The following is a 13,694-nucleotide window of genomic DNA, read 5'->3' as shown; positions in this document are numbered from 1 at the left end:
CTGGGACAATGGTGTGCCCCACTATCTTCACAATGACTCAAACAGGCTGAAATGAATGCCACTTTATCTATACGCACATGATATTCCAGCCATTCAGATGCTCTGTTCAAGCCAATGGTATAGCTAAACCTACTGCCACCCCCGGCAGCCCCTACGTTTTCCGCCTGGTGCAAGTAAGAGCGGGGCATGGGTGACGGCAGATGGTTGACTTGTTCTGAGGGGGAACAGTGGCGGCCGACGAACGACTTGTTCTCGGGGGCGGGCATATGGTGGTAGTCAACAGGCATGACTTGTTCACCTCTGCTATCCCCAAAAAGAGTGCTGCCCGGGGCAGACTGCCATGCTAACTCACTGGTTCAAGCTGTCCAGTTTGTCCAAAAGTGTGAATCGTCTCTATAACAGAAGCAATGTTGTCAAAATTCTTGGGGAAAGTTAATTCTTCTACAAGTTAGAGTTCCTATGGAGTTGAGCTTTTTGAAATACAAAATGATACAAGGAGAATGATATCGCTTCGGATAAACCTCTAATTTCTAGAGGAAAACAGCATGTCTTGAGGGCCATATATTAGATGAGTTGATGCTCTTCTGTGTGCAGCAATTCGTCCAACTAGAGAGTTTTCTACTATCGCTAACTTTTATTAATCTGAAAGGAGGTAAAAAATGCATCATTATTGCTTGGAACACAGAGAACTGAAGGGAAAAAATATAACTCACAGTACATTATCGATCTAAAGAGTAACTCATTACATCTCTTCACAGTAAGCGTCTAAGAGTGATTGCCAAGATATATAGAGTTCAGGTAAGAGAAATAGCGTACCTTCTATATTTGGAGCAGCGTTTTATTCTTTGATCAAATAGCTTTTGAAATACAGGATCACCGCATGAATCTTATGAACAAAATTAAAGTACGTGTTCAGTATGCTATTTCAAACAGCTCGCTCGCTCCCGCCATCTGAGGGTAACGGCGGCTGGGTGACGCTGTGCTGGCCCCAGGAGCAGAGCGGCAATCCTGTGACTGGGCGGCAGGGAGCGGCGTTGCCCCTCCCACCCGTCGGGGAACTTTAGAGCTCGGGGGACCACAGCGAATTCCCCGGCCTGGCGGTCCGGGGGACGGAGGCCTACACCATCGACCCCCCCCCCCCTTTCCAGTGCGAAGACGGTCTGGAGCTGTGCCTTGGATCCTGGCCCAACCGCTTCTAAGGGAGGTGAGCTGCTAATAGCGCGTTGCCCCCCTTCTCTGCCCCCGGACACTGACCTGCCCTCCCGGCCTGTGTGGGGAGACCCGGGCCTGGCCTCCGCTGCCCAGACTCATACTGCCGGCCCTGCTCCCTCCCACGTGCCGCTTTCCTCCTCCCAAGGTCTGCTGCGTGGCCTATCTTGCTCTGCTGCTTTCCGGGCCTGCTGTTGGGGTGGGGCGCCCGCAACATAACTCTGCCTAAAACAACCAGGCACACACCCCGGCACTGCCGAGCCTGCCGTCCTGCTCTGTTGGTCGAACCTTCCGAATGGCCGTATTCCTCCGGGGAACCCATACTATGTGACCCCGCCAGCATCTGACCAAGATGTCCGCTCGGAGCTGATGCTCCAAAGTAAAACCCTCCTACCAGCTTCCAGAGCGGCATTCCGACGTGCTGTTGCCCCATCCAGAACAGCGTTTTCGAAACAGGAATGCAGGCCGATCACATGAAGCCTGAAATCGCCTATCTCCGACCTTGCATCCCGGAGATCTGAACCCCGACCCCGATGCTTGGGATGCGGAAACTCCTGCTGACACTTGTGAACTTTTGCGCCCTAACTAGCCCCCGCTGCACGATGCTGGGTGCGCGGCAAGGGGTGCGGCCTGCGGTGCCAGTCCTGCCCTGCGCTGCTCGTCTCGTCTCTACGTCTTTTCTTCCTCCTACCCCTTTACCCTATCCCCTTACCCTTCCTTGCTCCATTAACCTTGTCTCCTATGTTCTTTAAATGCTTTTCTTGATACTTATGTAACTTGTCACTGTTGTAAAATTGTAACATTAGTGTTCCTCATGTAAAACGCTCGCTCCTATCCTCTTTCCCCTGAATCTCTCCCCTTACCTGCTACACCGCCTAGTCCCCTGTCCTTTGTGCCCTTTGACTAAGCACTCCTTCTCCCCTTGTTGGGGAAAGATCCAATATTTCTACTCTGGAGTCTCAGTGAACCCGCTGAGAGAGTCCACAGTGCCAAGGGAGCCACTCACAACTGAGGTATGGTATGGCCCCCCTTGCCAAAGCACTCCCTCTCCCCTTTTTGGGGAAGGATCCAGTATGTAGGCCTTGGAGTCTCAGAGACCCCTCTGAGAGAGTCCACTGCGTAAAGGGAGCCTGTCGCAACAGAGATGGGGAAATGATACCACTTCCCCTATGATCACAGCTTACTGGACTTTGGACGCAGCTTTGACTCGTCTACCGGTTTGTGTCCCCATCGCCCTCCCCCCCCACCCTTTCCACGCTGTGTCTCTCCCCCTCTCCTCCTCTTTCCCTCCTTCATTCTCTGTCTACTTCCCCTGCTCCTTACCCCCTCCCCTGAATCTCTCCCCTTGCCTGCGTTTTCCCTTACATATATATGCTTATTGTTTATCTCGACCTTACAAGTAACTATGTTGCCATGCTCTAATAACTGTGTAACCTTTGTAACGATGTAACCTGCAACTATGATCTTATACTCATGTAAAGCGCTCTGATACCTCCGGGTCTAGCCAGCGCTATATAAAACCTTTAAAATTAAAATAAATAAAGCTTAGACTGTACTTAACTGAAGTAACGTGCTGTGTTTTGTCAAGCAGAAAAAGAGCTGACTTCACAAACCTCTGCACACCCCACAAGCTGTACCATATCTATGCACTATGGACCTTTTCAATATTAAATTCTTGAAGAACAAGATTCCTTTCACTGCATCAATCATGTTTCAGACTTCTAACATGTTTTAGTACTGTGTAGCTCGACCATCATGCAATACTGATTTCTCTTCTGGGTGGGTTTTATTTCACTTAACACTTCTGTCAAACTATACCTGATCACATAAAATGATTGTTGGAGTTACTAATTTAAGACATACTATTGGTCATGGTTTTGGGGGTGAGTGGTGTCTTAAAAGGTGAAGGAACTGCAGTGGTGGGATATTACCACTTTTGGTAATTTTAAATAGTTGTTTATAATTGGAACTTTAATGGCAGGAACTTTAACTGGGTGGAAATGTAGTAGGTTTTACTGAAGACTGTGAAGGAACTACTTAACACAGTAGAACACAATAACAACACAATAGCATGACACAATAACACCATCAGCAAAACAAATAGCAGACATTTTAACACAAAACAACATACACCAAAATAGTATGCTATATAGCAACATAGCAACAACACATTGAAAACACATCCACAGCATGGCAGAACACAACGGCACATCACAAATCAATGCACACCATAACAAGTATACTGTACAAAAAAGTATGCTACACATCAGCAATTAGAAAAAGCAAAACAAAATACAACACAGCCATCACGCAAAACATAACAGCAAAAACCAAAATATCACAATAACACAAAACAACTGAAGACACCACAGAATTACAACAGAACAATGGGATACAAAAGCAACACAAACAATGTAATCGAAAAGCTATTATAAAAGTAACATAAAACATGAAAATATCACCTCAAGAAAACATACCAGAACACAACACAACAATAAAACACAACACAACGAAAACACCACTGAATACATCAAAATAGTTGCTGTAACCCAACACAACACCACAGCAGCAAAAACAAATCATGAAAACAGCAAACAAAACCCTGAGTACAGCAAAAATGCACCACTACACAACAACAAAGCAATGCAACATTATAGCACAATTACAACTTACTAAAGGGTACTAAGAATACAACAACGCCACATCACAAAATCACAAACTACAAGAAGGTACCTACAGAGCACAGAGACACAACACATGTGTATCATTGTGTTGTTATATTGCGCCGTTTTGTGATTGTTGCAATTGGGGTCTGCCCATTTAGTGCACCCAGACCTTTTGCTTTTTTGATCACCCAGTTCTGGACTTTTTACTGGGGGTGAGTCTCGCTACTTGGCTGATTACACGTGAACATGTGTGCACACGTGTGTGGGCTGCATGTGGGAGACTACCACCATGTGCAGCCTAATATCTGCGCACAGGTATCGTCGCGCATACGGGATTCTGTAAGGTCAGATCTTGACCTGGGATAGGCCTACTATTAGTAAGCACTCACATAAAGTCAGTATGGTTTACTGGTTTGTCTGCACTAACACTGTATTATACATATAGGGGGGAAATATGCCGTAGGGTGCAGTTTTTCTTTCCTTAGGCCTGTAAAGTTCAATGAGGTATGAAACTGAGGTGAAACATGTGCGCACACTTTGACTATACAGTTCTCAAGATAATACATTCATACCTGTCAAGTTAATTACTGTGGTTCCCAGCAGAGGGACCAAAGGCCTTCTCACATAAAATGAGCAATTAACAGTGCTTCATTGAGCTCCTAAGAAGGAAGGGGTAGGGAAGAAAATTTGCATCTGTTACTTAGCTGTCAAACTGTACCAGCGTTTGGATACCCCAGGCCCACTCAACAAAGTGGAAAGTCAAGACCTCTGGAGCCAACACAGGTGGGAGCTTCACTTTGCATTTTGGTGGGAAAGTCCCTGGCAGTAATATCAGCTAGGGGAGGAGCTGAGACCCCCAGAGAAGATGTGAGCTGTGACTTTTTAATGGTGCCACCTTAGGTTGTCGCAGCATACTGTGCAGGAAGGTTGAGACGGGTAGGAGGGGTGATGTGGCACCTACAATTGGCAAAGGGTGCTTGGCTTCTAGAACTGCCCACCCCACTCTTGCACAAGGGAGAGAAGGTTGTTGTTGAATTCTGGACCTGGACTGGTACAGTGGCAACACCATGGGCAACTGGAAGGACAGGTCCCCTGATGCCCTAATGCACGAAGGACTCTGCCTGCAGTTGACCTTAGGACCAGTAAGTTTCTACAGGTTTCTACAGGACCAGGGAAGCTGATTCTTTTACACCACCTAAGAACCAGTCAAGGAAAGATATGTACTTCTGTGCCCAAGTAGGAGTAGCGACAAAGGAAAGGAGGTAAGCTGGCACAGAGAGCCAGAAAAAAACACTCCCTGCAGAATGTGTCGCTTTGGAGGTGAGGAGGTCTGCTGAAACTGCTCCTGGTGGCTGGAACTCACCACAATGAGAAAAATCAGCCCAATCTCTTTAAAATCGGCCCATAGGGATAGAGGCTTCCAGATTTGAAGATTCTTAATCTTTGACCCCCAAACAATGAAGCGCATAGGGACGGAGTCTCCTCAAATTACCCCATGGGTTGGACAGTGTCCGGGGGTTGACAAAGAGCAACAGTTATAATTAATGAGCCCAGAATGGAGCTTGTGTGGGGCCCTGCTTCCTCCCCAGAGATCTTGAAGGCCAGGAACCCCAAACCTCTGGACAGTGATAGAGGGGGACCTGGGAACCCATCTCCGGTGCCCTGTCAAGCAATGAGACCAATGCAGCCCCCCAAGCGAGAAGAAATGGGCTCAGAATCCAACAGGAAAGTGAATGGGGCCTGGGACTCCATATCTGTGTCTTTAGGAAAAGCAACAGGGTGAAGAACTGTCTCACTCCCCCCAAATATGGTGGGATTGTTCCACTTCCTGTGTCTGCGGTGAGTGGGGTAGCCATCACACTAAGAAAACCCTGCCTGTATGGACATCGGGTGGGAAGCCAGCAGGGGCAGAATAGGGGGAGCTCCCCATGCTGCCCCCAACATTGAGGCCAGTCGGGGTGCCCATGTGGGGGCCAGGCACCCCCATTAAAAATGGTAAAAGAACCAAGGCAAAGACAGCACAGGCGTGAAGCCACAGGAAACACAAACAAAGCCACTGCCGGAGCCGCTCATTAGATACTCATGTTCTCAGAGGGAGTGCCCAATAAGCCCTGCAGGGCTCCAGATATGAATAATCTTTTGTTGTGTGTAGTGGCCCTAGAATGATAGCAAAACGACAGCTTCAAAAAGAGCACATGGGGGTCTGAAGGAGTGCAGCAGTTCCCCACAAGAAGACTGCAGGGTGCAAGAATTTATGCCTCCCCTCACCATTATTATCATGTTTTCCTGCAGCCAGAGCTTTAGCTCTTCAGCTGAGATTGCAGTGCCTGCTAGTGGTTGGTTCTACTGCTGCATATTTACATCGTTATTGATGACAGTGATATTATGGTTATTTTTAACATGTAGATTATTTGTCTTTTGATGTGGTGCACATTTAGCAATGCCAATAGGCATGCATTATATGTTGTTGTGATGACCCTTGACAAAGCCAATAGGCCTGTTTTATTTAAAGTGATATCCCCATATTGTGTTATGCTATCTGGAATAGGAAGGAGGTACTGTGATTTTGGGGGTCATGACCCAATAGGGGGCCAAATGTTATTGTAAAATGCCGCATAAGGTATTTCTAGCTGACTTATGTTTATATTAGTAAATTAATGCATAGTATTTATTACTGTGTGTGTAATAAATGTACTTTTCCTTTTTCAAAGAGTAAGCACTTACTGAACAATTATTGAGTATTAATATTGCGTGCCAGCGAATGGTGATTATTAAACCACTGAGGGGTCCTCAGACGCCAACAATCCAAGCCAACTGACAAAAGCTTTCCAATAATGACATTCTCTCTCAAGGGGGAGTGTTCCACAGTAGAACACAACCTAGCAACCTCCGAAAAAGAGGTTGCGTAATACAAGGCACAGAAAGGAGACATAAAAGCAGAATACCACATACCTCCTCCCTTATATCATAAACATGAAGCAATACAGAGAAAAGAAAACAAACAAACAAAAAAAAAGATAATGAAAATCTTAGCAAACACAATCTTGTGAGCGATAAGGAGCGGTCCTCAAACGAGAAGAACACCTCCTGGGCGCTTGAGTAGTAGAGCAAGCAGCAGGAACCCCAGTACCAAAGGAAACACAAGGAGGACACTTGGCAACCCTACCCAGGTTCCAGATCCTACGGTCACTGGTCTTGACAGCATTGCTGAATAATGTAATAATTTGCAAGGGATTACCAAACTTTGAGGCAGCAGCACCTTTTCTTGGTAATTTCACTCTGACCCAGTCACCAACAACTACAGAAGTTTTCATAGCAGCCTTCCTCACATCAAACAAATCCTTCCTCCTCTGCATACACCCAAACTCCTCTTCCCTCCAACCAGTAGTATCTTCAGACCCACAGTTAGACATTTTCATGCAGGAGGCCACCCAAGATGGAATCATATTAGTAATGGCTGACCTACCCTTAAATAATCTAAAGGGAGCCACTCCCGTGAATGAATAAGGTGTAAACCTATATTCACAAACCTTACTTTTGATGGCCAACTCCCAATTATCACCAGAAACAACTGCTAGCTGCATGGCATCTTTCAACACTTTGACAAACCTTTCCACGGCGCCATTATACTGTGGGTGATATAAGGCAGCCTTTCTATGTTTTATACCCCTCTCCTCCAAAAATTCCTCAAAGAAATGCGAAGTAAACTGAACTCCGTTGTCAGACAGTAAAGACATTGGAAACCCTTCATGCTCAAAGAGCTCTTCCAAAAATTCTGCAACAACCTGAGATTCAACAGAATTGACAAATTTCATTTCAGGCCACCTAGAATATAAGTCCATATAAACCAAAACAAATCAATCCTAAGACCTTCACTTCACAGGTCCCAAAATATCAATTGCAAGATCAACCAAAGGACCAGAAGACTGTTCCCAGAAGATCATTGGTTGCGTCCTGTACTTCAGCACCTTGTCACTCCCAGCACACTGGGGGCAATTGAGAACAACCCTTTCTATGAAAACATCCATTGCTGGCCACCAGTAGCCCTTCCTTTGGTTTTTACTATTCCCATGTGACTCACATGGGCATTGTCCACTAGCTTATCTTTCAGAGCGTCAGGAACTACCAATTTACTAACTCGCATCAAGATACCACTCAACAAGGTTAACTCATCTTTGACATTCCAAAAGCCTTTACGGTTTTCATCACTGTCATGTTTGTTGCCCCAGCCATCACGAACATTCACCAACACAAGTATCAAGACATTATCCTGATTAACATTTTCTCTCCACACTCAGTGATCTTCTTCAAACTCCTCGCCAGAAAAGAACTCAGACTCCTCTGGCACATCAGCAATATAATTTTGACTACAAAGCCTGGAGAGACAGTCTGCCAAAATGTTTTTAGAGCCGGGAAGATAAGAAACATCAAATTGAAACTCTTGCAAGTCAACAACCCACTTCCTAATCCTGTGCGAACAAAGTCAACCCCTTTTGTGCAGAAAACACCTCTAAGAGGTTTGTGACCAGAAACAACATGAAACGATTTTCTCCACAAAAACTTCTTTAGCTTGCGAATGGCCCAGTAGACTCCCAGAACTTCTTTCTCCACGACTGATTAATTACACTCGGCACCTCTCAAGGGTCTGGAAATGAAAAGAATGGTCTTTTCAGAAGCACCAGCTTTCTGCACTAAAACAGCACCCAAACCTTTTGAACTAGCATCCGTCATGAGATATGACTCTAACAAGGGATCAAAGCTAGATAAGGAAGGGGCATCATTCAAACACTGTTTGATGACATCAAGCTCTTCACTAAAGGCATGACTCCACATAAACTCACAGCCTTGTTTTAGCAAGCTACGCAAAACTTCAGTTTTTTGTGAAAAATGGGAAACAAACTTATTATAAACTTCTGCCATACCCAGGAACGTTACTAATTCCTCTTTGTCCTTAGGGTATTCCAAGTTAGAAATGGATTGTACCAAAGAGGGTTTGGGTTTAATACCAGAACCAGAAATTAAATGACCCAGGTACTCAATTTCCCCAACATTAAATTTGCATTTTTCAGACTTCAGAGTGAGACCAGCAGAAAAGAGCCTTTCTAAAACCAGAGTTACCTTTTCATCATGTTCTTCAAGGTTAACCCCCAAAAAAATAAAGGGGAGTGAGGAGGTATGATCAGTCATGCACTCTACCTCCTCTATGAACTATGAAAAAACAAAAAGAGTCCACTCTGAGTTACAAAATGTAGTGCTAATCTTCCAAAAAGTGACTAAAACAAAGCGAACCGTTTGGTTTCTAGCATGGGAGAAACAATAGGTTTTCTAAAATAACCCTCACCAACCAAAAGGTCCCTTGGTGGCATGCTTCATCATCGGGTTCTTCCCGCCCCGCTGCTTGATGGGGCGTGCTACAACCGACGGATACGTGGGAGCACTTTTAAGTGAAGTGTCGTAATGTGTTTGGTGCAAGAATGGATCAGAAGTGAGTGAATTAAAAAATACCTGGCTATGTGGAGAAACTAAACTTCAATGCTCCCCCTAGCTGGTATTAATAAAAATGGGAAGTAAGGAGGAAAAGTGCTTTAATGAGAAGTTTCCTCGCTGGTCGACATGTTTCGAAGCCTACCCCAAAGCTTCTCTTCAAGGCCTATCATGTTGATCCCTATTACCACTCTGACTTTAGCCTAGTGCCTTTCATCCTAATAGGTATTCTGAATTAATATGTAAACACTGTGTAATACATTCATTCTTTACCTACTTGGTAATTTGTCTTAACAGAATGGATTTGTGTTTCTTAATTAACAATTTATTAGGTTGTCTAATCGGACCCCATTAGGGAGGAGCACTTATAGTCACACATTCGGCAAAGCATCTCGCTCACCCTAGGAAATGCTGCCTGCCTGTGGCTTAACACCATGAATAAGAATGTTGTCTTGCTATACTTTGAGTCTATACAATTTGTTCAAGGAAACCACCACTTGGTCACACTAGATGTGGTTTCTTTATACACGCAAATCCCTCATGATGAAGGATTAGCAGTAATCAACGCATTTCTGAGTGGTAGAGAAAAACCGACCCAAGTCCCAACAGATTTTATAATACAACTAGCCAGTTTTGCACAAAAAAAAACTTTTTCAATTTCAATGGCGACTTCTACTTTCAAGTGAAAGGAGTAGCGATGGGGTGTCCATTCGCCCCAGAGCTAGCTGTTCTCTTCATGGCAAAATACGAGGAACAATTAGTGTACAACAACAATCTCTTCTCCCAATTTATTGGGAGTTGGGTACAATTCATTGATGACATTTTCATGGCTAGGACAGGTCCTGCTGAAGATCTCATTACATTTCATGAATGGTTGAACAATAGGTTTGCAGATATCGAGTTTAGCCTTAATTGTTCCAAAACAAAAATGCCTTTTCTTGACGTGGAGGTATATGCAGAAGAAGGTAGATTAGTTACAACATTGTTAAAAAAAAGCCACAGATAGGAATAAAGCCCTACATTTTTAAAGTAATCACCCCAAAAGTCTAAAAGACAACTTGCCTATGGTCAATTTTTAAGGATTAAAAGGAACTGTACCTATAAAGATGAATATACTTTCCATGCCACCAAGTTGCTAGATGACTTGATGAACCGAGGTTACCCTAAAAAGCTATTGAAAAGAGCAATGAAGAGAGCGTGGTTTACCCCACAAGAGGTACTACTAGAAAGAAGAGAGAAAACACCGGTGGACAGAATAGTTTGTGTGTCAACTTTCTGCCCTAGTTCCAATCCTCTAAAAAAAGTTATCCATCAGAATTGGCATATAATTAAAGGAGTTGATCAGTCCTTGGCTTTAAAACCACTCTTTGCCTTCAAAAAAGATAGGAGTATTGCAAATCAAATTGTAAGAGCAGCAATCTCCCAACCAAAACCAAAGACAATACGTGATTATGTAGGTCTGACTCCGGTAATTGTACGTAAGGACAGTGGTCCCAGAAAATAGCAATTATTCATGAAAAGCAAAAACAAATATTCAAAACATTGATAGTGCTAAGTGTTTTAATTCACACGAGGCATCATTTTCTTAATGTACATACTCATATCATTGTAAATAGCAATGTCCCTCAGAAGGAACATGGTGAGGGGGAAGGGAGGATAGGTGTATGTGTTTCGTGAGGATAGGGTAGTGATTAGGAAGGCAGTGTTATTCAAAAACAATACATCACTTTAAACACATGAGGCTAATACATCAAGCCTGAAAATTACAATCTTAGCAAAAATGTTAAGTAGCCATGTTCACAACAGAAACATGAATGAAAAATCTGTTGTCTTGTACTGGCTCAAGGTTAAAGTGTCGGCGTTTCGACCCTTAAGGAAATGTAGGCAGTTTGATTCCTTACAATGGGGTCTTCATTAGGACTGGGTGCAGGGGGTGGGGGAGAGCGCGATCTAGGGAAGAATGAAACAATATATTTAGCTAAAGGCATTGGGACATGGTTGGTAGAGAGGGATTATATCGTGTACATGTCTCTCATTATTACCGAAAGAGCCTCTGCGCAGTGGCTAGTGGCTAGGATGGGCCCGTAGGCTCTTTAGGCGGAGGGAAAACCACAGCACCTAAAACAAATAGTGTGCAAAAGATCTTAGTAGTACAGGGAAGAATATATATAAAAGAGCTCACTGTCGTTTAGAAAACTGTTTGATTGTACAGAACACCGTAGTGGTTAGTTTAAACAGAAGGACCTTTTGAGCGAAGTTGATTGGAAGGAAGGTACTTAACCAGTAAGTGTCTAGTTAGTACTGTCTGACCATACATCGAGGAATAAAAACAACTAAATAGTTGTAAAACGTAGTGGGTATTAATATATAACAAATTGTCAATATTAAAAACTAATGAGATTGCGGGATAGAGTAGATTGTGTGTTAAGCGCGGACACCCATCGCGGGTATAAATAGAATAATAGTGATTGCAGGATTACTAAAGCATTGTGTGCGTGACGCGCAGAGACCCGTTGTGTGATAGAGTACCGGTAATTAAAGTATTATTAAACAGAGTGCGTGTTTAGCCGCGGAAAAGCATCGCCGTGGGGTTAAAGAATTAATGAGGAGACGGATCAAGTGGGGTGGTCACACTAGATAAATGGTGAATTACAACGCTGAGAAAGAGCATGCGTGTGAAATAGGACAAGTAAAGCCTAAGGTCTTATTACATACGTGGAGCAGGGAAAGAAAACAAAGTTACCTCCACTGGTTCGGAAAATGAATCCGTGAAGATTAGGCTGATAAAAGGATCGTAAAGGAAAATAAGGAATTCCGAAGTGAAATGGATTTCAATTAGAAACAGTAGGAATGGAATCCACCTAGAGACTTACCTATTTGGAAGTTGTCTCAGAGTCGGGCAGTTCGATTGAAGCGAATCGGAAAGATGAGCGATAGCTTCATGCAACCCGGGCATTTTAACATAGTGCGCGCAGGCGCTGGATGCCTGTCAACTCGTCAATGACGGGTGAGGACATAGAAAAGAGACTACCGTGTTGGGTAGAAAGAATAGGGCCTCTGAGGAAAAAGAAAAAAGACCCCAAATAGTGTGTAATGTTACGATACGTATTCCTGAGTCTAAACAAAGTCATCACTATTTGAACCTAACAGGCATTGGTCCACTCGCAAAGAAAATAACATTATAGTTGTCTGATACGATCCTAATTGTAAGAGTGAACAACAATTATTGAAAGCATGGCATAATCATCGTAGAACAGTGGCGATATTGATAACATATGGTACAGTGAAGTAAAGTGTAGCATAAATGGTATTCTGAATCACACAAATGTACTTTAAAATGTGGAAGTATAACATAAAATGTCTACTGAAGATGTGTGCAAATATTGACGCATCTATGGCTGTGTTAAGTTACAACAATCCATATGCAAAGAAAATGACAGATAACAAAGGGACAGTGTATTCAGCAAGGCACAGCATTATCGTGGTATGTGTAGAATTTAGAATGCTAATATAAATCAAAGTTGTAGTTAACATCAGTTCACAAGAAAGAAAAACGAAAGTTAATCAAGTGTCAAGCAAGCAAATTGAGTGTGGCTTATATCAGATTTGTTCAGCCCATTTCTAATGGAGTCTAGGTGGGACATCCATTTGCATTCTCTGAGGTTGAGGATGGTTCCAATGTTACCTCCCCTGGGTCCTAGGGAGGCTTTCTCTATTACTAGCCAACGTATTTCGTCAGGTTTATGATTCATTGCGGCAAAGTGTTCCACTAGGGGTGCAGCTGGTGTGCCACACCTTATCCGACTACAATGCTGTAGCACCCTAGCTTTCACCTTCTGTTGTGTTTGACCTATATAGATCAAATCACAAGGACAGAGAATTGCGTAAATGACATTGTTTGTGTTGCAACTAGAGAAGATGGTTAGTGGAATCACATGGTTTTTGTAGATAAATTCTTTGGTTTGGACTGTGGTTGGACAGGCTTTGCATTGTCCACATTTAAAATGGCCTTGTATGGGTGGAATATTCCACATGGATCTGATGGTGGGCATTTCAGGAGTCTCTAAAAAGGAACGCACGACATGCTCCTTGATACTTTTGGCATCCTGAAAGAGTGCATGGGTGGAACATCTTGTTCTATGTCATCAGATATGAGTTCCCAGTGCTTATTGATAATTTTCTTGATGGCATGACTCTGAGTGGAAAAAGTCGTAACACATGTCATCCTATCAGGGTAGCCTAGGTTTCTGTCCTTAGGTGTCAGTAAGTTTTCTCTTTTACTGTACCATGCTCTTTTCTGGGCCCTTTTTGTCAGTCTTTTCGGGTATCCTCGCT

The 13,694-nt window shown here is 43.6% G+C and overlaps 1 protein-coding gene and 1 long non-coding RNA gene across 2 annotated transcripts in view; one reads left to right on the top strand and one right to left on the bottom strand.

The window, feature by feature from the left end:
* Window positions 1-12,348, bottom strand: part of LOC146862631 (uncharacterized) — a 147,086-nt gene extending 134,738 nt beyond the window's left edge. Inside the window, exon 1 of the long non-coding RNA XR_014978160.1 lies at window positions 12,233-12,348. This is a non-coding gene — a long non-coding RNA (uncharacterized LOC146862631). The remainder of the gene's footprint in view (window positions 1-12,232) is intronic.
* Window positions 1-13,694, top strand: part of GPM6A (glycoprotein M6A) — a 573,449-nt gene that overhangs the window by 372,679 nt on the left and 187,076 nt on the right. The window lies entirely within an intron of this gene.

The sequence above is a fragment of the Triturus cristatus genome, chromosome 2_2 (genome assembly GCF_964204655.1).
Source record: "Triturus cristatus chromosome 2_2, aTriCri1.1, whole genome shotgun sequence".
Classification (NCBI taxonomy): Eukaryota; Metazoa; Chordata; class Amphibia; order Caudata; family Salamandridae; genus Triturus; species Triturus cristatus.
The sequence above is the reverse complement of the archived record's forward strand: the minus strand, read 5'-3'. Positions and strand labels throughout refer to the sequence as shown.